Source organism: Canis aureus, chromosome 17, assembly GCF_053574225.1.
Source record: "Canis aureus isolate CA01 chromosome 17, VMU_Caureus_v.1.0, whole genome shotgun sequence".
Lineage (NCBI taxonomy): Eukaryota > Metazoa > Chordata > Mammalia > Carnivora > Canidae > Canis > Canis aureus.
This window is the reverse complement of record NC_135627.1, coordinates 20,342,526-20,369,296: the sequence shown is the minus strand read 5'-3', so window position 1 is coordinate 20,369,296 and position 26,771 is coordinate 20,342,526. Positions and strand designations below refer to the sequence as shown.

Genomic DNA, 26,771 nt, shown 5'->3' with positions numbered 1-26,771 from the left:
TTCACCATGACCAAGTGGGATTTATCCCCAGCATGCAAAGGTGGTTCAACACTTGTAAAACAATCAACGTGATAGATCACATCAAGAGAAAAAACTAGAACCAGATAATCCTCTCAATAGATATAGAGGAAGCAGTTCACAAAATATGACATCCATTCCTGATTAAGACTTTTCAAAGTGTAGAGATAGAGGGAACATTCCTCAATATCTTAAAAGCCATTTATGAAAAGCCCACAGTGAATATCATTCTCAATGGGTAAAAACGGAGAGCCTTTCCCCTAAGATCAGGAGCACAACAGGGATGTCCACTCTCACCACTGCTATTCAACATAGTACTAGAAGTCCTAGCCTCAGCAATCAGACAACAAAAAGAAATAAAAGGCATTCAAATTGGCAAAGAAGAAGTCTTCGCAGATGACATGATGCTGTACATAAAAAACCCAAAAGCCTCCACCCCAAGATTGCTAGAACTCATACAATGATTCGGCAGTTTGGCAGGATACAAAATCAATGCCCAGAAATCAGTGACATTTCTATACACTAACAATGAGGCTGAAGAAAGAGAAACTAATGAATCAATCTCATTTATAAGATACCTAGGAATAAACCTAACCAAAGACGTAATGGATCTATACTCTAAAAACTATAGAACACTTCTGAAAGAAATTGAGGAAGACCCAGAGATGGAAAAAACATTCCATGCTCATGGAATTGAATAAATATTGTGAAAATGTCTATGCTATCCAGGGCAATTTACACATTGAATGCAATCCCTATCAAAATACCATGGACTTTCTTCAGAGAGTTGGAGCAAATCATCTTAAGATTTGTATGGAATCAGAAAAGACCTCAAATAGCCAGAGGAATATCGAAAAAGAAATCCAATGCCAGGGGCATCACAATGCCATATTTCAAACTGTATTACAAAGCTTTGATCATCAAGACAGTATGGTACTAGCACAAAAGCAGACACATGGATCAGTGGAACAGAATAGAGAACCCAGAAATGGGCCCTCAACTCAATGGTCAACTAATATTCGACAAAGCAGGAAAGATTATCCACTGGAAAAAAGACAGTCTCCTCAATAAATGGTGCTGGGGAAATTGGACAGCCACGTGCAGAATAATGAAACTAGACCATTTTCTTACACCATACACAAAGATAAACTCAAAATGGATGAAAGATCTAAATGTGAGACAAGAATCCATCAAAATTATGGAGGACAACACAGGCAACACCCTTTTTGAACCTGGCCACAATAACTTCTTGCAAGATACATCTATGAAGGCAAGGGAAACAAAAACAAAAATGAACTATTGGGACTTCATCAAGATAAAAAGCTTCTGCACAGCAAAAGAAACAGTCAACAAAACTAAAAAACAACCTACGGAATGGAAGAAGATATTTGCAAATGACCTATCAGATAAAGGACTAGTATCCAAGATCAATAAAGAATTTATTAAACTCAACAGCAAAGAAACGAACAATCCAGTCATGAAATGGGCAAAAGACATGAATAGAAATTTCATAGAAGACATAGACATGGCCAACAAGCACATGTGAAAATGCTCCACATCACTGGCCATCAGGGAAATACAAATCAAAACTACCATGAGATACCACCTCACACCAGTGAGAATGGTGAAAATTTACAAGACAGGAAACAACAAATGTTGGAGAGAATGTGGAGAAAGGGGAACCCTCTTGCACTGTTGGTGGGAATGTGAACTGGTAAAGCCACTCTGAAAAAGTGTGGCAGTTCCTCAAGAAGTTAAAAATAGAGCTACCCTATGACCCAGCAATTGCACTAATGAGTATTTACCCCAAAGATACAGATGTAGTGAAACACCGGGACACCTGCACCCCAATGTTTATAGCAGCAATGTTCACAATAGCTAAACTGTGGAAGGAGCTACAATGTCCTTCAACAGATGAATGGATAAAGAAGATGTAGCATATATACAATGGAATATTACTCAGCCATCAGAAGAGATGAATACTCACCATTTGCTTTGATGTGGATAGAACTAGAGGGTATTATGCTGAGTGAAATAAGTCAATTGGAGAAGGACAATCATCATATGGTTTCATTCATACATGGAACATAAGAAATAGTGAAGGGATTATAGGGGAAAGGAGGGGAACTGAATGGGAAAAATTAGAGAGGGAGAAAACCATGAGAGACTCCTAACTCTGGAAAACAAACAAAGGGTTGTGGAAGCGGAGGTGGGTGGGCAGATGGGGTAACTGAGTACCGGGCACTCAGGAGGGCACTTGATGGGATGAGCACTTGGTGTTATACTATATGTTGGCAAATTGAATTTAAATAAAAACAAATGTTAAAAAAAAAGGGGGGGTGGAAATCCTATTTAAAAAAAAAAAAAAAAAACAATCTTCACCAAAGACAAATATTTTGAGATGGAATATTCTGCTACCTTTCAGCAGTTTCTTACAAAATTAAACATACTTTTTACCATATAGTCCAGCAATCATGCTCTTTGGTATTTACCCCAAAGAGCTGAAAATTATGTCAACACAGAAACCTGCACACATGGAAGTTTATAGGAACTTTGGTTATAACTGGCAAAACTTGGAAGTAGCCAAGATGTCCTTCAGTAGATGAATGGATAAACAGTGGAACATTCTGTCAATGGAATATTATGCAGCAGTAAAAAGAAATAAGCTAAAAAAGCTGCGAACACACATGGAGGAAACTTAAATGCATATAAGGGATGAAAGAGGTTAATCTGAAAAGGTGACATAGTGTATGAGTCCAACTGGAGTAGCTCCCCCGTTATCTGTGGTTTTGTTCCTCCAAGGTTTCATTCTAGAAGTAGAATCTTTCTGACATATAGTCAAAAAGTTAAGAGCAGCCAAATGCTGACTAATGATACTTATACCACTCACTTCACCGCATCTCATCATGTAGGTATTTTAGTCTCTCACATCATTGTAAGATAATGAGTACAGTAAAATAAGATATTAGAGAGAGAGGGAGAGACCAAACTCACATAACTTTTACTACAGTATATTGTCATAATTGTTTTCTTTTATTAGCAAGTTTTCTTAATCTCTTGATAGGCTTAATTTATAAATCAAACCATATCATCGATACATATGTACAGGAAAAACACAGTATATACATAGGTTTCTGTACTATCTATGGTTTCAGGTATCCCCTGGGGGTATTGGAACATACCCTCAAGATAAGAGGAGACTACTGTATATGACATTCTGGAAAAGGCAAAATTATGGAGACAGTAAAAGATCAGTGGCTGCCAGGGGCTCATGGGGGGCACGGATGAATAGTCAGACCACAGAGGACTTTTAGAGCAGTGAAGGTATTGTGTATGATTCTATAATGATGGATATTTTTCATTTTACCTTTGTCTAAATCCATAGGATGTACAACACCAAGAGTGAACCCGTAGGTAAACTATGGGCTTTAGGTAATAATGATGTGTCAATGTGGATTCATCAATTCTAACAAATGTACCATTCTAGCGTAGGACGTTGATTATAGGATAGGCTGTGCATGTGTGAAAACAGGCTGTATATGGGAAATCTCTGTATTTTCCTCCCAATTTTGCTGTGACTTTAAAACTACTTTAAAGTTAGTCTTTAAATATGAAAAAAATATCAATTATATTTAAAGCAATAGAAATAGCAAAAAGTTCCAACCACCACTATGGTTATGGAATTTGCATTCTGCATATTTCAGAGCTATAGTTCGTTTGAAATTTAGGTATTTTTTGTTGTTGTTCAGAATACATGTGGTAGATGCTTGGTAAATCCTCTTTAATACAGACCAGATAAAAAAAAGGAAAGGAATTGTTCAAATGTGAAAAGCCTTAAAATGTCACATACATGAAATTTATGAAATTTACATGAAATTATGAAAGGTGATTTATATTTTATTATTGTTACATCCCTAGTCACTTTATTTTCTTAATAGAAAGATTATCATAGCAGAAGATCTATAGGCTTGTGACTGCCAAACAAGGAGGCAAATTGACGATAAAAATAAGAAGTAGAAAGCAAACAGAATGCTTGAGGAGAGGTCCAAATAATACCCGAAGTGAGAGAGTTCAGAAAATGTTATTTAATATAGGCAAGCCGTGGTTGAGAGCCTCTAGAGGTATGCTTTTATGTCACGCCTGAGGTACTTCCCGAAGGAATTCCCTAAGAAATGTAACAGTATTTTAAAGCCTAAAGTGTTAGTCATTTAACTCAAATGCCCCTGAACCCTTGTGGGAGAGGGAAAATTTTAGAGAGCCACATGCGCATGGTGAAAGGCAATTCAGGAACTAAAATTTTAAAAGTTATTCAAAACAATCTAGCTCAGATCATTGCTCAATATATGTTCCTAATTAAATAGTAACAATTGAATTCCAAAACACCTCTGTGGGATATCAAAATGTATAGGAAAAAGGCAAGAGGCGGTCTGCCCAGTGAAAGATAGTGGAATATACCACCCCAAAATAACATCCCTGTATGCCTGTAAGAGTTCAGGATGTGCTAAAATGTACCACTTAGTCAATGTTGATTATTTTGAGCTCTAGGAAATTGAAAAACAGCAAATGTAGGAAGAGGCTTTCTCTGAGCTCCCTTTGTCCACCTAAAGACAGATCCTCCAAAAGGAGCTCAATTGTCATAAATCCCCTCTCCAGGAGTTTCATCAACCAAAGAAGATTTGACTTTTATCACAGGAGAGGAGAGGAGACTAGACATCTGCACCACACCCTAACAGACTGTCCCGATCTACCTTACCTCCCATCGGTTCTTCTAAGGTCATGCTCATCTTCCCTGAAAATCACTCCCACCTAAGAGCCCCACATCCCCCTCCCTCTCCCTGTTAAAATGGTATTTAAGCCTGAATTCTGAGCCACCTAGGGGAGCTACTCATTTTCCCCTGCATATCTCCCATGTATATGTGAGACCACATGCTAACAAACTTCTGTTTTTTGTTTCTGGTTTTTGTTTTGTTTTCTCTTGTTAAACTGTCTTTAATTACGGTGATCTCAGCTAAGAAAAGAAAAGTAGAGGGAAAATTATTTCTCTTTCCCTACACCATCAGTCATATTTAAAATTAAAGTTCTAACATTTTATTCACTATTTAAAACTAAGTGTATGAGGCAGGGGAGAATATGAGAGAGAGAGAAACACATATACCAGAGGGTAATTTTTTTCACCATACCAACACAATATTAAGTACCATTGAAAAGAAGAATTCGAGTGAGACGTTTTCGTGTTTCTAAGAGTTGCAAGCTGAATAAAGTAATGTGAAACTATTAAATGAGATGACCTGACCTGCTAAAAGCAATTTAAATCTCACTAAAGGAAACATTCAGCACTTTTCACATGTCGATGGAAAGCGTTGTCTTCCAAAGGGTCAGTTATGTTAGAAAGACTAAAACATACGGGGGAATATCAGAAAATTGCCCTTTGGATACTTAATGGAGAACATTATAAATGACCTTGTGCCTAGCGAATTGAGTGAAAAGATTCAATCAGCTTGCACTGGTGAGCATAATACAATTTTTTAAAACTTTAATACCTAGTTATTTTCAGCCAGGAGGCAATTATTTTTTCCCTGGTAGAGTAGGCATTTTGTGGATCCTGTTTTAATTTGTGACTCCAGAATATATCAGTTTTTTGAACTCCATATTTGAGCAAAACCTGTCTTGAATAAATACATTTATATATTTACCCCAAATATATTATAGCTTATACTAAGAAATATATATGATTCAAAATTGTTTTGCTTTCTGTCAAGTAATATATTTGTAGTCCATATTTCAAATTATCAGAAAGGAGTAGTATCCATTAAAAATTTATTCTAAGGGAAAGGGAAAATAATGAGTTGTAGTTGTAAAATACATAATAATATAGCTACTCAGGAAAAGAATCAGAAGGAAAAATGGGAGTAGCAGAAATAGAAACATTTCATGACAAATATCTATTTCATAATGTGTCTGCAAAGCTAATTGTGAAAGCATTCTTCATCTAAATGAAAACAGCAAATAGAAACATCTTAAATATCAAATATTAGGTTTCTCTATTTTACATATTTCATATTTTATGTACAGCAAGGGAAGAAATTTGAAATATATTTATCACTCTGAGACATGTCTATCTCTTTAGAATTCAAACAGGCATTCTAGGTTATGTTTCAAAAAGTGTTTACTGTTTAGAACTGATAATGTGATATCTTAAAACAAATGTAACCATAACCTCTGTGGTTTCTGTGCATATCCAGAAGATCTGGGACATGGTAGGCATTCAATGTTAATTGGCTGAATGTATACAGTATAAGAATCAATGTGCAAATATATCAAGATTGTCCGATGATATTATTGATTCTGTTCTTACTCTGAGAGATCATCTGAGACGATATATCATCATGTAATAATAGAAAAAATGAATTAAGACCGTTTCACTCCTGATAATTATTAACTGTGTGACATTGGACAAGTCACATAGCCAGAGTCTCAGTTTTTTCATTTCAAAAATATAGTTCGTATTTATTTTAAAAATTCTACTCCTACAGGCATATGTGTAAAGTACCTTATTAACCCTAAAACTCTAAAACCTGTGGAAAATATTCACTTTGAAGATCTTTGAAATTAAATCTTAAAGTAGAAAAAATTTTTAAATCTTCTTGTTCATTGCACAGAATAATTATATATACGTGTGCTATATAAAATTTGTTTTTACCAACTGCATTGCCTGGCATAATTCTGGATATAGTCATTTATAAAAATATGCTTGCCTGGCATTTCTTTGAATGTTTGCCTGAGCCCCAAAAGGCTGTTTTAGAACTAATTAATTTTTTATATTTTCCCACATTTCTCATCATCATTACTCTGATGTCTTTGAGAGAAGTATCCACAGTTTGAAGAAATAATGCCATATGCATTCTGATATTACTACTCTGCCAACCTGTTATTTAGTACATTTTGTAAACAACCTAACATTTCATATCCTGAAGTAACCTGTTTAACTTTACATCCATAAATTTACCTATATGATTTTTTACTTTCATGAGTACATAGAGAAATGCATATATTCTTTTTAAAAAGTTCTGCCTTTAAAATAAGGTGACTATATTCTTCTCACAGCACTGATTTTCATAATAACTGATATCCTGCCTGATTCTCAAAGGCTCTCACACATAATAAATTTGTATCACAATTTAAGCATGCTTCCTATACAAGATAAAGATAAATGCCTATATTGTAAGAACAATTTTAGCCATATCCATATCTCAGTGAAATCTTAGACTTATCAATCTGAACAAAAACATCTTTACCTTCTTCTATTAATGGTGAAGCTCTTGGAGTCTTGGAAGGGGTTTCATTATTGAAGTACTGGCTAAAATTGTGCATTTGACTAATAATTATTCATATAATCTATTTGTTAAGTATCTTCTGGAAGAAGGGGGCGGGTCAAGATGGCAGAAGAGTAGGGTCCCCAGGTCACCTGTCCCCACCAAATTACCTAGATAACCTTCAAATCATCCTGAAAACCTACGAATTCGGCCTGAGATTTAAAGAGAGAACAGCTGGAACGCTACAGTGAGAAGAGTTTGCGCTTCTATCAAGGTAGGAAGACGGGAAAAAAGAAATAAAGAAACAAAAGGCCTCCAAGGGGGAGGGGCCCGCGAGGAGCCGGGCTGAGGCCGGGGCGAGTGTCCCCAGGACAGGAGAGCCCCGTCCCGGAGGAGCAGGAGCTGCACCGACCTTCCCGGGCGGAAAGGGGCTCGCGGGGAGTTGGAGCAGGACCCGGGAGGGCGGGGATGCCCTCGGGCTCCCGGGGACACTAACAGACACCTGCGCCCCGGGAGAGCCCCACACCCCGCGGCCGAGCTCCCTAAGGGCTGCAGCGCGGGCGGCGGGACCCGGAGCAGCTCGGGGGGCTCGGGGGCGGCTCCGCGGAGGGGGCTGCGGGGTGGGAGCGGCTCGGGGGGCTGCGGGGGCGGCTCCGCGGAGGGGGCTGCGGGGCGGGAGCAGCTGGGGGGGCTCGGGGGCGGCTCCGCGGAGGGGGCTGCGGGGCGGGAGCACGAATCCAACAGCGCAGGCCCCGGAGCACAGGGCGCCGGGACACAGCCCAGGATCCGGCCTCCCCCGGGACAGGCAGAGGCCGGGAGGGCCCAGGACAGCGAGGACGCTCCTGCCCCAGCTGAGCAGATCAGCGGCCCCACCCCGGAGCCTCCAGGCCCTGCAGACGGAGAGCTCCGGGGTTACTGCGGGAGCTGACTCCAGGGCTCCAGAGCTGGCCCTGCCACTGCGGTTGTTCCTCCTGGGGCCTCACGGGGTAAACAACCCCCGCCTGAGCCCTGCACCAGGCAGGGGGCAGAGCAGCTCCCCCAAGTGCTCACACCTGAAAATCAGCACAACAGGCCCCTCCCCCAGAAGACCAGCTAGACGGATAGGGGAAAAACAAATTATTGACCAAGCACCACTGGAAAGTTCCAGGGGAAGTCCAGGGACTTACAGTATACAGAATCAGAGGATACTCCCCCTTGTTTTTTCTTTTTTGTTGTTTTGTTTTGTTCTTTTTGTTTTGTTTTGTTTTTTGACTTGTTTGTCCCCCCTTTTTCTTTTTTCTATTCTTCTCTTTTTTCTTTTTTTCTTTCTTTTTTCTTTCTTCCTTTTTTCCTTTTCTTTCCTTCTTCTCTTCTCTCTTTTTCTCCTTTTCCCAATACAACTTGCTTTTGGCCACTCTGCACTGAGCAAAATGACTAGAAGGAAAACCTCACCTCAAAAGAAAGATTCAGAAACAGTCCTCTCTCCCACAAAGTTACAAAATCCGGATTACAATTCAATGTCAGAAAGCCAATTCAGAAGCACTATTATACAGCTACTGGTGTCTCTAGAAAAAAGCATAAAGGACTCAAGAGACTTCATGACTACAGAATTTAGATCCAATCAGGCAGAAATTAAAAATCAATTGAATGAGATGCAATCCAAACTAGAAGTTCTAACGACGAGGGTTAACGAGGTGGAAGAAGGACTGAGTGACATAGAAGACAAGTTGATAGCAAAGAGGGAAACTGAGGAAAAAAGAGAAAAACAAAAGACCATGAGGATAGATTAAGGGAAATAAATGACAGCCTGAGGAAGAAAAATCTATGTTTAATTGAGGTTCCCAAGGGCGCCAAAAGGGACAGAGCTCCAGAATATGTATTTGAATAAATCATAGCTGAAAACTGACCTAATCTGGGAAGGGAAACAGGCATTCAGATCCAGGAAATAGAGAGATCCCCCCCTAAAATCAATAAAAACCGTTCAACACCTTGACATTTAATAGTGAAGCTTGCAAATTCCAGAGATAAAGAGAAGATCCTTAAAGCAGCAAGAGACAAGAAATCCCTGACTTTTATGGGGAGGAGTATTAGGGTAACAGCAGACCTCTCCACAGAGACCTGGCAGGCCAGAAAGGGCTGGAAGGATATATTCAGGGCCCTAAATGACTAAAACATGCAGCCAAAAATACCTTATCCAGCAAGGCTCTCATTCAAAATGGAAGGAGAGATAAAGAGCTTCCAAGACAGGCAGCAACTAAAAGAATATGTGACCTCCAAACCAGCTCTGCAAGAAAATTTAAGGGGGACTCTTAAAATTCCCCTTTAAGAAGAAGTCCAAAGGAACAATCCACAAAAACAGGGACTGAATGGGTATCATGATGACACTAAACTCATGTCTTTCAATAGTAACTCTGAACGTGAACACGCTTAATGAACCCATCAAAAGGCGCAGGGTTTCAGACTGGATAAAAAAGCAGGACCCATCTATTTGCTGTCTATAAGAGACTCATTTTAGTCAGAAGGACACCTACTGCCTGAAAATAAAAGGTTGGAGAACCATTTACCATTCGAATGGTCCTCAAAAGAAAGCAGGAGTAGCCATCCTTATATCAGATAAACTAAAATTTACCGCGAAGACTGTAGTGAGAGATGAAGAAGGACACTATATCATACTTAAAGGATCTATCCAACAAGAGGACTTTACAATCATCAATATATATGCCCTAATGTGGGAGCTGCCAAATGTATCAATTAATAACCAAAATTAAGACATACTTATAATAATACACTTATACTTGGTGACTTCAATCTAGTGCTTTCTACACTCCATAGGTCTTCTAAGCACAACATCTCCAAAGAAATAAGAGCTTTATATGATACACTGGACCAGATGGATTTCACAGATATCTACAGAACTTTACGTCCAAACTCAACTGAATACATTTTCTTCTCAAGTTCACATAGAACTTTCTCCAGAATAGATCACATACTGGGTCACAAATCAGGTCTGATCAGATACCAAAAGATTGCGATTGTCCCCTGTGTATTCTCAGACCACAATGACTTGAAATTAGAACTAAATCACAAGAAGTTTGGAAGGACTTCAAATACATGGAGGTTAAGGACCATCCTGCTAAAAGATGAAAGGGTCAACCAGGAAATTAAGGAAGAATTAAAAAGATTCATGGAAACTAATGAGAATGTAGATACAACCGTTCAAAATCTTTGGGATGCAGCAAAAGCAATTGTGAGGGGGAAATACATCGTAATACAAGCATCCATCCAAAAACTGGAAAGAACTCAAATACAGAAGCTAACCTTGCACCTAAAGGAGCTAGAGAGAAAACAGCAAATAGATCCTACATCCAGCAGAAGAAGAGAGTTAATAAAGATTCAAGCAGAAGTCAACGAACTCGAGATCAGAAGAACTGTGGAATAGTCAACAAAACCAGGAGTTGGTTCTTTGAAAGAATTAATAAGATAGATAAACCATTAGCCAGCCTTATTAAAAAGAAGAGGGAGAAGACTCAAATTAATAAAATCATGAATGAGAAAGGAGAGATCACTACCAACACAAAGGAAATACAAACGATTTTAAAAACATATTATGAACAGCTATATGCCAATAAATTAGGCAATCTAGAATAAATGGACGCATTTCTGGAAAGCCACAAACTATCAAAACTGGAACTGGAGAAATAGAAAACCTGAACAGGCTAATAACCAGGGAGGAAATTGAAGCAGTCATCAAAAACCCCCCAAGACACAAAAGTCCAGGGCCAGATGGCTTCCCTGGGGAATTGTATCAAACGTTTAAAGAAGAAACCATACCTATTCTCCTAAAGCTGTTTAGAAAGATAGAAAGAGATGGAGTACTTCCAAATTCATTCTTTGAGGCCAGCATCACCTTAATTCCAAAACCAGACAAAGACCCCACCAAAAAGGAGAATTACAGACCAATATCCCTGATGAACATGAATGCAAAAATTCTCAACAAGATACTAGCCAATAGGATCCAACAATACGTTAAGAAGATTATTCACCATGACCAAGTTGGATTTATCCCCGGGATGCAAGGCTGGTTCAACACCTGTAAAACAATCTATGTGATTCATCATATCAGCAAGAGTTAAAACAAGAACCATATGATCCTCTCATTAGATGCAGAGAAAGAATTTGACAAAATACAGCATCCATTCCTGATCAAAACTCTTCAGAGTGTAGGGATAGAGGGAACATTCCTCAATATCTTAAAAGCCATCTATGAAAAGCCCACAGCAAATATAATTCTCAGGGGAAGCACTGGGAACCTTTCCCGGAAGATCAGGAACAAGACAGGGATGTCCACTCTCACCACTGCTATTCAACATAGTACTGGAAGTCCTAGCCTCAGCAATCAGACAACAAAAAGACATTAAAGGCATTCGAATTGGCAAAGAAGAAGTCAAACTCTCCCTCTTTGCCGATGACATGATACTCTACATAGAAAACCCAAAGCCTCCACTCCAAGATTGCTAGAACTCATACAGCAATTTGGTAGCATGGCAGGATACAAAATCAATGCCCAGAAATCAGTGGCATTTCTATACACTAACAATGAGACTGAAGAAAGAGAAATTAAGGAGTCAATCCCATTTACAATTGCACCCAAAAGCATAAGATACCTAGGAATAAACCTAACCAAAGAGGTAAAGGATCTATACCCTCAAAACTATAGAACACTTCTGAAAGAAATTGAGGAAGACACAAAGAGATGGAAAAATATTCCATGCTCATGGATTGGAAGAACTAATATTGTGAAAATGTCAATGTTACCCAGGGCAATATACACGTTTAATGCAATCCCTATCGAAATACCATGGACTTTCTTCAGAGAGTTGGAACAAATTATTTTAAGATTTGTGTGGAATCAGAAAAGACCCCGAATAGCCAAAGGAATTATAAAAAAGCAAACCATAGCTGGGGGCAATACAATGCCAGATTTCAGGTTGTACTACAAAGCTGTGGTCATCAAGACAGTGTGGTACTGGTACAGAAAGAGACACATAGATCAATGTTACAGAATAAAGAATCCAGAAGTGGACCCTCAACTTTATGGTCAACTAATATTTGATAAAGGAGGAAAGACTATCCACTGGAAGAAAGACAGTCTCTTCAATAAATGGTGCTGGGAAAATTGGACATCCACATGCAGAAGAATGAAACTAGACCACTCTCTTGCACCATACACAAAGATAAACTCAAAATGGATGAAAGATCTAAATGTGAGACAAGATTCCATCAAAATCCTAGAGGAGAACACAGGCAACACCCTTTTTGAACTTGGCCACAGTAACTTCTTGCAAGATACATCCACGAAGGCAAAAGAAACAAAAGCAAAAATGAACTATTGGGACTTCATCAAGATAAGAAACTTTTGCACAGCAAAGGATACAGTCAACAAAACTAAAAGACAGCCCTCAGAATGGGAGAAGATATTTGCAAATGACCTATCAGATAAAGGGCTAGTTTCCAAGATCTATAAAGAACTTCTTAAACTCAACAGCAAAGAAACAAACAATCCAATCATGAAATGGGCAAAAGACATGAACAGAAATCTCACAGAGGAAGACATAGACATGGCCAACATGCATATGAGAAAATGCTCTGCATCACTTGCCATCAGGGAAATACAAATCAAAACCACAATGAGATACCACCTCACACCAGTGAGAATGGAGAAAATTAACAAGGCAGGAAACCACAAATGTTGGAGAGGATGTGGGGAAAAGGGAACCCTCTTACACTATTGGTGGGAATGTGAACTGGTGCAGCCACTCTGGAAACCTGTGTGGAGGTTCCTCAAAGAGTTAAAAATAGACCTGCCCTACGACCCAGCAATTGCACTGTTGGGGATTTACCCCAAAGATACAGATGCAGTGAAATGCCGGGACACCTGCACCCGATGTTTATAGCAGCAATGGCCACAATAGCCTCGGTGGAAGGAGCCTCGGTGTCCATCGAAAGATGAATGGATAAAGAAATGTGGTTTATGTATACAATGGAATATTACTCAGCCATTAGAAACGACAAATACCCACCATTTGCTTCGACGTGGATGGAACTGGATGGTATGATGCTGAGTGAAATAAGTCAATCGGAGAAGGACAAACATTATATGGTCTCATTAATTTGGGGAATATAAGTAATAGTGAAAGGGAATAGAAGGGAAGAGAGAAGAAATGGGTGGGAAATATCAGAAAGGGAGACAGAACATGAAAACTCCTAACTCTGGGAAACAAACTGGAGTTGGTGGAAATGGAGGAGGGTGGGGGGTGGGAGTGAATGGGTGACAGGCACTGAGTGGGGCACTTGACAGGATGAGCACTGAGTGTTATTCTGTATGTTGGGAAATTGAACACCAATAAATATAAATTTATTTAAAAAAAAGTATCTTCTGGAAGCCAGGCACAGGGCTAGCTGGTAGGAATCGAGCGATAAATGAAAGAAACCTGATCAATGCCTCAAATGGTAACCCATAGTTTCCTGTGAAAGACAAACATTGAGTAAATAAATAACTTGCTGTAATTATAATAAATTCTATATAAGATGGTTAGAAAATGTGTATCAGGAAGACATAGCCTAGTCTTAGTAGCAGTGAAGTTTTTCCTAGAAAAGTGGCATGTAAATTAAGATTTGGATTGATTATTATTTTGTGATATAGATTATCACAGACATTTCTTTTAAAGTGATATGTAATAAAAAAAATAAAAAAATAAAAAAATCAAGTGATATGTAATTTTCTTCCCCAGTTTTAATTGGAATTATTTTATCCAAATGTACTTAAAATAAAAAATTGAAAAATACTATTATTTTTGCAAATCTTGAAGGCTATTACAATACTTTATAAAAATATTAAAGTCTCCATCCTCAGGAGCAAACCAAAGAAATAAAACAAAACAAAACAACAACAACAACAACAAACAAACAAAACTCCACCAGACTTCGTGTTTCATTACAGTGGTAGACTTTGGAAATACACTATTCCTGGTTGTGAATCTAGACACTAACCAACACAATAATTCCATGTTAATAATCAGCAGAAAAGCCCTTATATATTTACTAATTGATTCATTTAAGTGCACCATTAATTTTATATAACATTTAAGATTTTTTCTCTTTATCCTCAAAATTATTTCTAGTTCCTAAAAACTGCACATTGTATCTGTTTATGCACACTGTTTATCAATTTTCCTTGCAGAAAACATATTTTCTGCCAAATTAAGTGGATCATTTAGTTGTGCTGTCTTTGGATTTGCTTTTGAATGCTTTATGATGTATTTGACAGTTCATATACTTTAGGACTATAAGTAGAATTTATGTACTTAAAATGAAAATTAAAAATAAATAAATAAAATATTAATTCTCTATTTTATTTATCTAACTAATTGGTTATTCTGTATGTTGGTAAATTGAACACCAATAAAAAATAAATTTATTGAAAAATAATAATAAAAATATAAAAATAAAATAAAATGCCAAATAATAATAATAATTATAATAATAATATAGCCATTATTTCATTACATGGATTTATTATATTCATAAAAATTTGAACTTATTAAGTATGAATAAAATTGAGTTGAGGGCAGCCCTGGTGGCCCAGCGGTTTAGCACCGCCTTCGGACTGGAGCGTGATCCTGTAGACCGAGGATCGAGTTCCACGACGGGCTCCCTGCATGGAGCCTGCTTCTCCCTCTGCCTGTGTCTCTGCCTCTCTCTCTCTCTGTGTCTTTCATGAATAAATAAATAAAATCTTAAAAAAATAAAATAAAATTGAGTTAACATTTGGATAATTTGCAAATCAAATTGTTTTTAAAGAATTTCAATGTAAAAAGTACTGATGAGAAGCATAACTTTAGAAAATAATTGTTATTATTTTAGAATAATCCAACTAAAGTATAAAAATATCATTTTAAAATTATGAAAATCTTATATAATGCATTGCTTTAGCTAATGAACACAAATGATTGAAATGGTTTTTCAAGAAGTATAGCAGATAGGTGAAAAGACAATAATAGCTTGGAGCACATTTGCTCTGGATGGAGAAAAAAATTGATTCATGTTCTGGGCACTTGTTCTAATTACTCATTTTCTCCTCATCCTATATGAGGTTGATTAAATTATACCCTAGTAACAAATAGTCTCTTTAAGCATTCATTCATTTAATGGGATGAAATGGCCCTAATAAGGGATATAGGTCATTTGTCATCTTCTCCAAACTCCCATCTGTGTGAGGGGCTGTCTTAGAGGATCTGCATTCTTGGGAGTTCTTGTGTGGATGAGACAGTGCAGGCTGGGAAAGGGTACTCATGGACTAATCTTAGATGGCTGATAGGGCACTATTAGAGAACAATTGATGAACATGGCCAGGTTCTGTTGCAACCCTGAAACAGATGAAGTCTCTGATCAAAGAGTCCATCTGTTTGGGGGCTCTGCTTTCAGACCAAAGGACTGGGAGCACTGCTTTAGGAGTGAAAACTATCTGCATGGATTTGAGATGATTTTCAGTGAGTAAAGAGGGGTGGACTTAGAGAGTAATGAAAAACATCCTGAAGATAATACACAGGATGAAAGAAAAACAAAGAACTACCAGATATAACGAGGGAGATTCTAAAATCAATGGCAAATTTATGACGCATTTTGTTCTCTGAATCAAGTCCAAGAGATTTTTAATTCAAATTAATTTTCAGGGACGCCTGGGTGGCTCAGTGGTTGAGCGTCTGCCTTTGGCTCAGGGCATGAACCCCGGATCCGGGATCGAGTCCCACATCGGGCTGCCTGCATGGAGCCTGCTTCTCCCTCTGCCTGTGTCTCTGCCTCTCTTTCTGTCTCTCATGAATAAATAAATAAAATCTTAAAAAAAGAAAAAAATTAATTTTCATTGAGTGTATACTACACACAATTATAGTAGGCATACTTCTTTAAAACAAATAAAAAAGCGTGAACACTTAAGGAGTTTATGATATGCTAGACAAAGCAGACTTGTTATGCTTTGAATAAATATTGTTATGCCAGAATAAATAAGAGCTATAAAGATTTGTGCAGACACCATAAGCACCATGTTTATAGGAAGTATGTCTGTTTGGTCATCAGTGTATTTCCAAGACCTAGCACATTATTTGAACACTGGATTTACAGTAATATTCATTGAGTTAAAATGAAGATATTTAGGCCACATTATACCAGACTTTAAATACCATGCAGAGGAGTAATAGTAGGGCTGGGGATGAATACAAGAGGTAGTGTTTGTTCATCTTTTGAATATACAGTCAACTTAGTGGTGACTTCTAAAGTCTTGGCTGATACAGCCAAGCCCCAGTTAATGTTGGCTGTGTAAGACATTGCATCCCATAGTGACACATATCTTCTTCCTATGATGTGGTGTCACTACAGTAATCCTTGGAGTTATTCATAGCCTAGAACTGACCTTTTTTGTTTGTGGTTTCACAGTACCACTGCCTTACCATGTTTGGTTACACAGTCTAATGTATCTCATAAAAATTGAATATATCTGTCATTATAACAATTTTACTAAGATAACTTTTTTCTCATTGTTGTTAGGTGCAGTTGCTCAAGCAAATGTTCTTGTGCGGGTTTGGAGAAAAGCAAAATGATAGAATCGGAGCCATGCAGAGCAATACAAACTGAAATCAGATATTCCTTTCCATCCTCTTTGATCTTAGGCCTCTCTTTTTATTTTATTTTATGTTTTATTTTATTTTATCTTATTTTATTTTTTCACTTACTCATTTGTTTATTTATTTGACTTTCCTAGGACAAAAATTCGTTATCTTGTTGTCATGTGTAGGCTACAGATGGTCCATGAAGACTTTGAAAGATACAGAGATGAATACAAATATTTTATGGGGAAGAGTATGTAAGGATTTTATAAGTTTCTCAGGATTTCTGTGATTAAAAATTTAAAAGTAGAAGAAAGGAGAAAGTAAAGAAAGGAAGGAAGGTTGGTGTGGTCAAAAAAAGAAAACAGAGAATATTAGAAGGCCAATACAGTATAAACATTTAAAAATATGAGGTGAACAGTTATAGCAAACATCTCGAAGTTTTACATAAATCTAAAGTAAGAAGACAATTTGTGAAATTCAAAGAAATTTCAGCCAAAAGAGATCTGGTATATTCACATTTTTCTGTGGTTTAATTCACTTTACTTAAATTCACAGTAACTTTCACTGTTGAGGATGTGTGCCAAAAAACAGTCTACTTTTTTGGCTGTATCCATATGAACAGACTGCTTCTTTGATATAACAGAACAAATCAAAAGAAAAAAAAAGTACTACTTGATCAATGTACACTTGGGAAAAGTTCACAGTGCAAAAATATAACTTTAAACTAGGTATTCAAACTTGTACAAATGAAACCTCAATAGCATTCACTCCATTGAAGATAAAAATCAATAAAATATGTTTAATCTGGAAGAACTGTGCCTCTTTGATTGTGTTACTTCAAAAGGTGTTAAAATTATGCAGAAGCAATAGTTTCATACATTTTTAAACTATTTTCAGAAGTTATCATGCTCTGGGATTATCTGTTCTTCTTCAGATTTTTTGAATCATTATCCAAAATGTTTAGTAGTCTCCATCTTTCATCCTTCTGCCATGACAGTTACTTTATCACATAGTTAGACACCTGCTCCAGGCATGACTTTCCTCATGAGTAAGCTGCCACCTAAGAATTATTTGAAAGGTAGATCATCTTCGTTTAAAAACAAAAACGTCTTTATTCCTTGTGACAAATGCTTGCATCCCATTAAATCATTTACTCAAATTAAACATTGCTAAAAATGAATACTGATGAGCACATTTATAAGTCATTTATCCACTAGCATCAAAGAATATTTTTTTCCTGAAAATATATCTTTTATAAGAACTGAAAAGCCCTGCATATGTGGACAATGGGGTTGGAAGTTATTTCAAGGTCAAGTGTGTCTTTGAAAGCCATAGTGTATCAATCATCCACCAAAAAGAAAGAAAGAAAAAAAAGAAAGAAAGAAAGAAAGAGAGAGAGAGAGAGAGAGAGAAAAAGAAAGAAAGGAAAAGGAAAAGGAAAAGGAAAAGAAAAAGAAAAAGAAAAAGAAAAAGAAAAAGAAAAAGAAAAAGAAAAAGAAAAAGAAAGAAAAAATCCACAGGAAATTAACTGCATTGTACACAAAATAACTAAAAATAAAAATGGAATAAGAGGGACGCCTGGGTGGCTCAGAGGTTAGTGTCTACCTTCGGCCCGGGTCGTGATCCCGGAGTTCGGGATCCAGTCCCACATTGGGCTCCTGCAGGGAGCCTGCTTCTCCCTCTGCCTGTGTCTCTGCCTTTCTCTCTCTCTCTCGCTCTCTCTCTCTCTCTCTCTCATAAATTAAGTCTTTTAAAAAATGGAATAAAAGGAAATGTTATGATAATCTTTTACCATCTTATGATAATCTTTTACCATCTTATTAAATTTTTTCTAGATCCCCCAGACTCTAAGAATTCATTTCTTGAGAGCAATAAGCAAAGTCAACACTATGGAAATAGGCAGAAAGTCAAACATACAACAGACTTTGGATGCACCCAATTTGTTAGCATTAATCCAGTTTTCTATAATATGTTAATTTTTATAACATGTTAATTTAATTTATACACACAATATTTTTCAGAACCTACAGAGTTTACAATTCACATTAGCTTCACATTCTTCAGGCTGGTACCGCAACATCAGTGTCATATGCAGTTCTTTTTCTTCTTCAGTGTTACCTTTATTGGGCATCATATCAGGCAGGAAGGTTTTCATCACAAGTAATAGAAGAACCAAGTAACAGGGGACACCTGGATGGCTCAGTGCTTGAGCGTCTGCCTTTGGCTGAAGGTGTGACCCTGGAGTCCTGGGATCGAGTCCCGCATTGGGCTCTTTGCAGGGAGCCTGCTTCTCCCACTGCCTATGTCTCTGCCCCTCTACCTCTTGAGTCTCTCATGAATAAATAAAATCTTAAAAAAAAAAAAAAAAGAACCGAGTAACAGAAACATGCTTTTCTCATGTAGGAAAAGAAAAAAAATATTTTTCCTCCACTCTTTTGAATTGTTAGTTGAGACTCCTATAATAAAGACAGAATAACATAAGAAAAGCCAAATAGAATTGTGTTAAAATGTATACTTTATGTATACATGCATGATACCCAGGAAAAAACTGAGTTAACTCTCTGAGGTGACTTAACTTTGGTTTAAATCACAGAGGGAAAGGAGGGTGTCGGATGTAGGTCTCTTGGAGGAGAGTAAATGATTTTTTAAGAAAGATGAATGGGCCCCTAGAAAAAACAGATGGAAGGTATGATAGTTTGTGACAAAGTCTGTCTAGGTGAGGTGTCCATTTGTAGTCTCCTAGAAGCAGACCAGATAAAAGTCAATCTTCCCTGGTTGATGAAACTCTTAGGAAGGGGATTTATGACAACTGAGTTCCTTTTGGAGGATCTGTTTTTAGGCAGATAAGGCGAGTTCAGAGAAAGCCACTTGCTGCATTTTTTTAAGTGCCTACAGCTCAAAATAATCAATACACCAAAGCAATGCATTCTGGAGAAGCATATTTTGCTACCTTCTCTCACATGAAATTTTCAGACCGGTGCTTCTAAGTTTGGATGCAGCAGCCTTATGAAGTAGTTAAGGTACCAGATACCTTCTATGTATTTATTCTGAAATCCTCAGAGACTTGGCATTTTGTCCTATTATTTCATGATCACATGAATATTGTAATTATCTCCTGTTAACACAAGCTTAAATCATGTTCAAAGAGGAGAAAAGTGAACAGCAAAAATTAGTTATCCTCATGGTATGTCTGCTGTCAGAAAGCAATAGTTTCCCTACAAGCCACTCTCCATAACCCACAGATTTCTCCTTATGCTGGATTTGCCAAAACTTGGTCATGTGGCCACCCCTGGATACAAGGGGAACTGAATACATGAATAGCTGGCAGGGGAGAGTGGGCTTACCATAATGCTTAAAACTAATCAGGATATAACCCTGTAGTGAGGGATTTAGAGGCCCTAAATAAAATTGGGATTTAGTTGGCAAAGAAGGAGAGCGGCTAGTAGTGTTTACCACAAATTAATATAATTCTTTAGAGGAAACTGGATGTTTTCTATGTTAAATATTTGTAATATATTACTCTGTTCTCTTTAAACCAACACAAAATGTGAGTAAACATATTGTCTCAGTCAAATTTTAATGGTAAATAAAACTACCATATCATTTCATCCTGTTCCTTCATGGAGTCTCATGTCTCTGAGACGAGCTGGATATACGCTTTTCAACCAAGAAAAAAGAAATATATTTATTTGCACCTACAATCTGGCAGCCAGTAGGAGAGTAACTTTTACATATGTTTCACATTTAATTCTCAAAATAAAAAGTGAGATATCTATGAGCATATACATTTTGCATTGCAACAAATTGAGATTCAGAAATGTTAAGTAATGCATCCTTATGTAATATTTTATGAGCAAAAACATCAACAGAAACTTAGAAAAGCTTCAATGCATGAGTTCTTCTCACATCATTTGGAATACTTCACCTATATATATCACCTAACCAGATTTAACATTAATATAGATCATTTTCTTATCACACTTTTAATAAAGTCTGCCAAATGAACTAACGTATGACAGGATACTGGTGTGTAAACATACAAAATATGCTTATCTGTTCATTCATGCGGTAAATGACTTTTGAGCATGTAGTAGACTGTAAAACGTGCAAGATATTAAAAGCAATAAAAATATATTTGATAAAAATATCTTTTCCAAGAGGCCTTCAGGTTAGAGAGGTAGATAGACAAAGGGCACTGCTGTTTTTTCATAAAAGTTATGAAAGGGATGTTCACATTATAGCATCAAAATAATGAGAGCACCTCCCAAGCCTACCAGGGATATCTTGGTTATTATTTATCTGAGCAGAGTCAGCTCTGGGGGTGGGGGGTTGGGGCTGGGGATGGTGAGGGTAGAGATGGGGGGGTGGTTTTAGAGGTATATCCCTGGCAAAGGTAAGAATATTTGAAAACAGTAAGAGGCTGGAGATCACATGGTTTAGATGCCAAGGAATATTAGGATTTAAGTACAGTTGAAGTATAAATAGTATAAATAGGGACATGATAGTCCTAGAAGTATGGATAGACGCAAAGGATCTAAGATGCTATGTAGAGACTTTGGATTTTTTTTGTTGTTGTTGTTCAACGTTATGTAAAATCATAAGAGTAAGCTCTATTACATTTATGTCTTAGCTAGATTACTCTTGGTGTATAGTAGGTGGGTTTATGGTTAATAAGAAAAGGGCAGCCCAGGTGGCTCAGTGGTTTAGTGCCGCCTTCAGTTCAGGGCCTGATCCTGGAGACCCAGGATCGAGTCCCACGTCGGGCTCCCTGCAGGGAGCTTGCTTCTCCCTCTGCCTGTGTCTCTGCCTCTCTCTCTCTCAATCTGTGTCTCTCATTAATAAATAAGTAAAATCTTAAAAAAAAATAAAAAGAATATAGGCGGGGTGGCACCTGGGTGGCTGGTTGAAAGTCCAATGGCCACCAGTTGGTTGACCATTGGACTCTAGGTTTTGGATCAGATTCTGATCTCCGGGTCTAATACCTGGATTTGAAACTATCTACATAGCTCTATTATGTTTATATTTATTATGATTTTAAAATATGTGTTATATGTGTGTTGATAACTTCATACTCTAGCACTGTTGTTGGCTCTTGAGTTAGCCCTAGCTTACCGATGCTGCTCAGGATCCCTAGACTGTAATACAAGCAATCAGATCTCTGTAAGTTCTGAAAATTTCTCAGCCTTTAACTCTTAGGATGTTGTATTTCCCTCCTTATTTCAGTCTGAAATTTCCCGTCCAGCAAATATTTAACAGAATCATGATGAGACTTTCTAACCCTGCAGAAGACTCTCATAAGTATACTGTGAGAAGCACTAAATTCCCCAAATTATTTTTTAATTGTCAAGCTGGTGACTCTTGATAATGGTGGATATTTTGAGAATTTCTTTTCTTCCCCTTTAGGACATTTTAGGTTCCATATAATTTGGAGACACTTCTTTTTTTCTTTTTTTAATTTATTTTTTATTGGTGTTCAATTTACTAACATACAGAATAACCCCCAGTGCCCGTCACCCATTCACTCCCACCCCCCGCCCTCCTCCCCCTCTACCACCCCTAGTTCGTTTCCCAGAGTTAGCAGTCTTTACGTTCTGTCTCCCTTTCTGATATTTCCCACACATTTCTTCTCCCTTCCCTTATATTCCCTTTCACTATTATTTATATTCCCCAAATGAATGAGAACATATAATGTTTGTCCTTCTCTGACCGACTTACTTCACTCAGCATAATACCCTCCAGTTCCATCCACGTTGAAGCAAATGGTGGGTATTTGTCATTTCTAATAGCTGAGTAATATTCCATTGTATACATAAACCACATCTTCTTTATCCATTCATCTTTCGTTGGACACCGAGGCTCCTTCCACAGTTTGGCTATCGTGGCCATTGCTGCTAGAAACATCGGGGTGCAGGTGTCCTGGCGTTTCATTGCATTTGTATCTTTGGGGTAAATCCCCAACAGTGCAATTGCTGGGTCTTAGGGCAGGTCTATTTTTAACTGTTTGAGGAACCTCCACACAGTTTTCCAGAGTGGCTGCACCAGTTCACATTCCCACCAACAGTGTATGAGGGTTCCCTTTTCTCTGCATCCTCTCCAGCATTTGTTGTTTCCTGCCTTGTTAATTTTCCCCATTCTCACTGGTGTGAGGTGGTATCTCATTGTGGTTTTGATTTGTATTTCCCTGATGGCAAGTGATGCAAAGCATTTTCTCATGTGCATGTTGGCCATGTCTATGTCTTCCTCTGTGAGATTTCTGTTCATGTCTTTTGCCCATTTCATGATTGGATTGTTTGTTTCTTTGCTGTTGAGTTTAATAAGTTCTTTATAGATCTTGGAAACTAGCCCTTTATCTGACATGTCATTTGCAAATATTCCATGCTCATGGATTGGCAGAATTAATATTGTGAAAATGTCAATGTTACCCAGGGCAATATACATGTTTAATGCAATCCCTATCAAAATACCATGGACTTTCTTCAGAGAGTTAGAAGAAATTATTTTAAGATTTGTGTGGAATCAGAAAAGACCCCGAATAGCCAGGGGAATTTTAAAAAAGAAAACCATAGCTGGGGGCATCACAATGCCAGATTTCAGGTTGTACTACAAAGCTGTGGTCATCAAGACAGTGTGGTACTGGCACAAAAACAGACACATAGATCAGTGGAACAGAATAGAGATTCCAGAAGTGGACCCTGAACTTTATGGTCAACTAATATTCGATAAAGGAGGAAAGACTATCCATTGGAAGAAAGACAGTCTCTTCAATAAATGGTGCTGGGAAAATTGGACATCCACATGCAGAAGAATGAAACTAGACCACTCTCTTTCACCATACACAAAGATAAACTCAAAATGGATGAAAGATCTAAATGTGAGACAAGATTCCATCAAAATCCTAGAGAAGAACACAGGCAACACCCTTTTTGAACTCGGCCACAGTAACTTCTTGCAAGATACATCCACAAAGGCAAAAGAAACAAAAGCAAAAATGAACTATTGGGACTTCATCAAGATAAGAAGCTTTTGCACAGCAAAGGATATAGTCAACAAAACTAAAAGACAACCTACAGAATGGGAGAAGATATTTGCAAATTTGGAGACACTTCTAAAAGAGTTAGCTTTTTAACTTTTATCAGGAATTTCAGGGCTGTGTAACATATAAGCAATGTGTCCTGCCATTATTGTAGCTTCCACATGAAGGATATAGATTAAGAAAATCTGCCCAAATTTCAAGACTACTCGTCTGGGGGAAATAGTTTACATATATCAGAGTTGCACTATCATTGCAGTCGTCCATTTTATTGTATTGGGTCTGACACCGGTGCCAGTTGTGACCTAGTGCTGAATGTATGGGTTCCTTTATATCTACATACTCATATTTATAAAAGTAATTCACAAATTTCAAGTTTACAAATATCATGGAACCAAGATATATGCAGATTTCTCTACTTGAAATGAGTAAAATAAATCCACACAAGTATTAAAATATAGTTTAAATGGTAGATTTCAAAAAGAGTTTCCAAGTACAATCATTTGATATCCACCAGCACTGCTACTCAACACCACTGTCATGTGCTTTACTAAGCCTTAAAGTCTAAGGGTTGGAACATTCACCTGGCATGAGTTTATTTTTGTGAGCACCAGGCCCCCTTTATCTCTTCCTGAGCTTTCTATAATTTTTTTGCAACCACAGAAAGTTTACATTATTTTCTTTTTAGCTCTAATATGTTTGAATATGATCTTTTGGTTATCTGGGTCAGTTATATTTTTCCCAGCTCTCTGGGTTAAGACCTAGAAAAAAGCAACCCCACTCTTTCCCTTCCTCAACCTCATACACACATGTATTTTACTTGAAATCCTGTAGATTCCTGTAGCCATGGGCATAGTTCCAACCAGTGAATTAAGTCCTCTGTAATAGTCACTATTCTCTAGTGGTACATGACAGAAAGTCAATGCAAACTAGCTCAAGTTCAAAATGAAATTTATTGGCCCACATATCCAGGAAGGGCAAGGGTGATACTGAGGTCAAATGGAGCTAGAAAACTGAATGTCTTCAGGATTCTCTCTACATTAGTCTTTTACAATTTTCTTCCTAGGTTATCTTAGCTATATTCTGGAGCAGTCAGGGCTATATCATGACTATCAGGGCTATCATGACTATATCAGGGCCATCATGCATGAAGGATCTTTTGCTGGCAGTTCTGGATTCACACTAACAATTTCATGGCCTGTCAGGTAAAACTTTTCCTGTTAGTTTACTTAGTAAAATCTTGTAGAATGAATCAGGTATCCTCGTTTGGGTCATGTGTATCCATTGACTTTGAGAAATGGGTTGGCATTTTTTAATAGAATAAGAATGGAAGATATGTGAGCCAGACACACATGAACACACACAAGTGCACATACATGTGTGCTTACAACAGTGCAAGAAATACAGATCTCTGGCTCCATATTTCCAGAAGTTACCAGAGCTCTTATGTAGTCACCTTATGTTCTCTGGCTTGGTTTTCATCCTTTATTTTCCTTTTGCATCCAAGTATCATAAAGGCTGTCTGTAGTGTGCTAACTTGTCTTTAATAAAGTGTGTTTTTCAGGAGTACTGCTCTTCATATTAATGCTTCCTTGAACAATCCCTCCTTTTTTATCCTATCTTCTATTACAGTGTCTTTTACCTTAATATCAAAGAGAATTCACTTTTTCCTATTCTCTTATTCCTGACATTCCTACATGAAAAGGTGCCACAGATACCTGTGCAGGTTGGAAATGCCACATTTCTAGGTCATGCTATTAGAGGAACTATTTTTTTTTTAAGATTTTATTTATTCTGGAGAGACACAGAGAAATAGAGAGGCAGAGGGAGAAGCAGGCTCCATGCAGGGAGCCTGATGCGGGTCTCGATCCTACGACCGCGGGATCATGCCCTGAGCCAAAGGCAGACACTTTAACCACTGAGCCACTCAGGCATCCTGAGAAATTTGATATATGAGCTCAAATATCAATTATTTGCCCATTATTACTGAAAACTGTTTCTACAAGAATAGAGTTAACTCCAAACGTTGGATATTTAAACTTTCCCTTCAACATTCTTAGTTTTTAATACTCATGGTTCTCAAACTAAGTTAAACACTTATTGCCCAATAGCGCATCCCTGATTCTTATAACAAATACAGTTTTAAGGCCCTCACAGCCAAGTCCTTGGGTTGTACCTGTTAACAGATTCAAACTTTGTAGAAATTTATATTTCAAGTATGAATGCTTAAAAATACTTTCCAGTATTCCCTTATTTTCTTAAGGGAGCAAAGTACAACTAATATCATCAGGAAATTCTGCTAGGATTGTGTTCAGTTTTTCTGTATGTCTGAACATTCAACAAAACCCAGGGGATTTAAATCTATGCAGTGTCTTTGTTTTGGTTTGGTTTATTAACAACCTCAATATTTTTCGAGGCACTGTAGAGCTAATAAAGAATGTGTCTGTTCTGGAATAATTGTTTTCCCTGTTACTATCAATTTCCTACTTAATTTCCTACTTAACAATTCAGTTTCTGGTAGTTAGTACATAGTGAAGATGTGCACCATAAAATTATTCAGAAAAGTTCTAGACTAGGGTCTAGACTATATAGACATATAGGTATGTCTATATAAAGTTTTCTAGTCTAAAGATTATACATATCCTTAATATCTATTTTAAGGAGTTAGCTTCTCCGAGAATGTCAAATATAGACAAAGGTCAACAAGTATATGAAAGGCACTCAACATCACTCCTCATCAGGGAAATGCAAATCCAAACCACAATG

The 26,771-nt window shown here is 37.5% G+C and overlaps 1 protein-coding gene across 14 annotated transcripts in view; it reads right to left on the bottom strand.

The window, feature by feature from the left end:
- The window catches only part of LOC144287839 (uncharacterized), a 309,063-nt gene that overhangs the window by 241,244 nt on the left and 41,048 nt on the right, over positions 1-26,771 (bottom strand). Inside the window, exon 1 of one of the 14 annotated variants that reach the window (XR_013355607.1) lies at positions 7,314-7,542. The exons of the other annotated variants lie outside the window; for them this stretch is intronic. The gene's annotated coding sequence lies outside the window, so the exon portion shown is untranslated. Of the gene's footprint in view, positions 1-7,313; positions 7,543-26,771 lie in introns of those variants that run through there. 14 annotated transcript variants of the gene reach the window in all.